Genomic DNA, 3,955 nt, shown 5'->3' with positions numbered 1-3,955 from the left:
AAAAAGTAAAATAAAAATATAAAAATGCTACCATAGGTCAGAATTGAACCACTTGACATTTCTCATCCAAAAATGGAGAATAACATAAGATCTCGACATTTTCATATAAACGGCAGCTGTGCAGGTTGCAAACATCAACCTAACAAAACAGATGGCAAAAGTACATACATAGTGGGAAGAATTAACAGATGTGGCGATGGCTCCCGAGTTATTACAAGATTTATAAGTCTCGAGTTAGTATCTGTTTACACTGTGTGTGTGTGTGTGTGTGTGTGTGTGTGTGTGTGTGTTTGTGTGTGTGTATGATTATGATTTCTTCATGCATACAATCATACATAAATGCGTACATATATACATTTGTGTACTCAGTAACGGTGCACATTATGTGTGTGTGTATATATGTATATATACGTGTGTATGTATACACACACATACACACACACATACAAACACATATACACACATAGACATACGCACACACACACTCACATATGTACTGTCCGCCAGCTGTGTATATGACAAATACATTCAGGCACATATCAATATAAACAACAACAATAATAATTCAATTTCTATCTATCTATCTATCTATCTATCTATCTATCTATCTATCTATCTATCTATCTATCTATCTTTCTTTCTTTGACATGCTGGCAATTAATAGAAATTTGCGTTGCCACAAATTGGGATCTTTTTTAAAACGGGGGCCACATTTTTCATTAACGAAACACTTTGAAACTTGGATCACTGGTAGAATGTGTCATATAAAACATCTTTTTCTCTTAGTCTTCTTAAAAAAAAAAAAGAAATCCCAAAGTTATTCCATGTTAAAGTTGTCGTATTTCTGTAATTTCAACCAATCACTGACGTCCATTCAGTCGATATACATTAAGTGCCGACTACATAAACAAACGATTCTGAAACAATTCTATCGGTGATAGGGATAGGGTTAGGGTAAAACAGCAAATTTAAAAAGAAAAAAGCAAATAAAACGAAGAAAAAAAAAGAAAATGAAAAAAGCAAATAAAACGAAGCTATGGCTTAATCAGCCAAAGGAGTAAATATAAACAACTGAATACTTGTCAGTGATTGGTTGAAATTATCGAAATAAGACAATTTTTTACATGAAATAAATTCGAATACAAAAATATTTTTCTGTTCTATAACACATAATAGATCAGTATACGAAGTTTGAAAGTCTTTCCGTACCAAAAACACTACGTAAAACATTAATGAAAAATATGGCCCCCGTTTTAGAAAAGATCCACAAATTGAAAGTTGAGTCTCTGAAATTGGCACCCAATATTTATCGGTACAAATATGACCCAACGGGAGAACGTTTACATGGTTGCTGTTTCTGTTAGAACTAGAAACTGCTTCTTTTATCCAAGGTATATTCTATCTGAAAGAAGAATAAAGAAAAAAAATATCGTCACAGATAAATTGTATATTAGATATGATATCCGCCGAGGTAGACTTTAGCATTTATTCTTTCGAGATCCATAAAGTAAGTACCAATTGATCACTGGGTTCGATGTAATCGACTTATACCGTCGCTCAAAATTGCTGGCCGTGTGCCAAAATATGAAATCATAAAAATGATCTGGAGTTAATAACAACTAAACAAACCAGCACAAAGATAAAGAGTGTAAATCACTGACTGTTTCAACCAGATTATCGGATGTTGCTATACACCGCTGGTCACAATGCGCTTCTTCACATTGTTGTAGTTTTCGAAGGATGCCGCTCCGCTGGTTAGGCAGGCATGCAGGCCACTCCCCACTGAGCTGAACAGCATTCTCTCACAGGGTTGCCCATTTACAACAGTGGAGGCGCGTGGCTTAGTGATTAAGGTGTTGGACTCATGATCGTAAGATTGTGGTTTCGATTCGTGGACCAGGTGACGCGTTGTGTTCTTCAGTAAAACACTTCATTTCACGTTGCTGGAGTCCCATTCAGCTGGCAAAAATGAGTAATCTTGCGACGGACCGGCGTTCCCTAAAGGTGGAGGTTTTATACACCATGGAAACCGAGAAACCGGCCCTTATGTGTCGACATAACTCGAGAAGGTAATTTTTCTCACTTTACATTTACAACTGAGTAAACTGTTGTTGTTGGCACTCCGTCGCTTACGACGTCAAGGGTTCCAGTTGATCCGATCAACGTAACTGCCTGCTCGTGAAATTAACGTGCAAGTGGCTGAGCACTCCACAGACACGTGTACACTTAACGTAGTTCTCGGGGAGATTCAGCGTGACACAGTGTGACAAGGCTGACCCTTTGAATTACAAGCACAACAGAAACAGGAAGTAAGAGTGAGAGAAAGTTGTGGTGAAAGAGTACAGCAGGGTTCGCCACCATCCCCTGCCGGAGCCTCGTGAAGCTTTAGGTGTTTTCGCTCAATAAACACTTACAACGCCCGGTCTGGGAATCGAAACCACAATCCTATGACCACGAGTCCGCTGCCCTAACCACTGGGCCATTGCGCCTCCACTGTGTAAACTGGAGCAACATGAAATGAAGCGTCCTGCTTAAAAATGCACCACCCGATCCTGGATTCGAAACCATGAACTTACGAGCGTGAATGCAACAATCTAACCTCGAAGCCACGTCCTTCACAAGTAGTATAAATACTGCTACGTAATTAATCATAATTAACATAATTACAGATGAAAGAAAATTAAAAACGACACTGCACGGATTTAAACTCGCAGTACACAAAACAGCAGACGAGATATTTTTTATCTGGTGCGCTTTTAAATGTTCTTGATTTGTTATCAAATAATGTAAATATTTTTTTAATCTCCTTTCGTAACTCATCTCTGTTAAAATTGAAATAATTATATCTCAAATATTCTCTGATAACCTATAGCGAGCGGGTGAATGATGTAGAGAATGACAGAGTAAAGAGAGAGAAAGAGAGTAAGAAAGAGAGAGGGACAGAGTTAGAAAGAGAGAAAGAGAGAAATAATGAAATATATACTATTATACGTGTATTGTACAGACAAACACCTGTCTGCAGGCGCAATGTGTATATAATATACGAAGTCTGATCAATAAGTATCCGGACTGTTGCAACCAGCAGAACTGAGAAAAACAGCAAGGATGTGAGAGGAGCTGTGAGGGGAAATCGTCGAATCACTATCCGTGAGTTATCAGAGGATGTACAGATTATTTACAGTTCAATTCATTCTATTATCACTTAAAATTTGGGTATGAGACACGTGTCTACCAAGTTTGTGCCAAAACTGCTTTCAGCTGATCAAAAAGACACTCGGGTTTCAGTTGCACAAGATCTCAATGATTGTGTCGAGAACGATGAAAACCTGAAAAATTTGCGTAGGCCTCTGTGCCAAGGTTTTGGCAAAATTTGATGCAGATTTTCTGCTCAACTTTCTCTATCATGGTCAATGCGACGATCATACGCTACACACCTTCCTTCCAAGCACTGCTGCAACTTCGTTACTATGGCAATAATCCGGATACTTCTTGATCAGACTACGTACATTGCTTTGGTCTAATAATAGAACGTCTCTTACATTTACAGATGTGGGTTTGAATCCCGCGAACAGCTTTCAACTTTTTCTTAACAAAAGGTTTTCAAACACAATGTTTACACTCTATTATTCACAACTTTATCTGTTTTGAGTCCCACACTTAAAAACGAATTATTTTACGTTCGCTCGAAGTTTCTAAATTCTTATGACGTATGCAACATGTAATTTTCGCTGGTTAAAACAAACCCTGTAGAATGAATAGAGAAATTTGAAGGATTGCTTTGGTTCAATGTTAGAAATTATGTCATGCTTAAGGAAGATGTAGGTTCAATTCTCATAAGCATTCAAGGATTTTTATCCCATGGAGTTTATCACATAGTATTATTTATTGCATTATCTACCTCGAGTTCCACCGTATATATATATATATATATATATATATATATATATATATATAT

At 37.3% G+C, this 3,955-nt stretch overlaps 1 protein-coding gene across 3 annotated transcripts in view; it reads left to right on the top strand.

The window, feature by feature from the left end:
* LOC106882558 (uncharacterized) overlaps positions 1-3,955 on the top strand; it is a 214,413-nt gene that overhangs the window by 62,777 nt on the left and 147,681 nt on the right. The gene's annotated exons all lie outside the window — the stretch shown is intronic.

The sequence above is a fragment of the Octopus bimaculoides genome, chromosome 6 (assembly GCF_001194135.2).
Source record: "Octopus bimaculoides isolate UCB-OBI-ISO-001 chromosome 6, ASM119413v2, whole genome shotgun sequence".
NCBI classification, from domain to species: Eukaryota; Metazoa; Mollusca; class Cephalopoda; order Octopoda; family Octopodidae; genus Octopus; species Octopus bimaculoides.
This window is presented reverse-complemented; position numbering and strand designations above follow the sequence as displayed.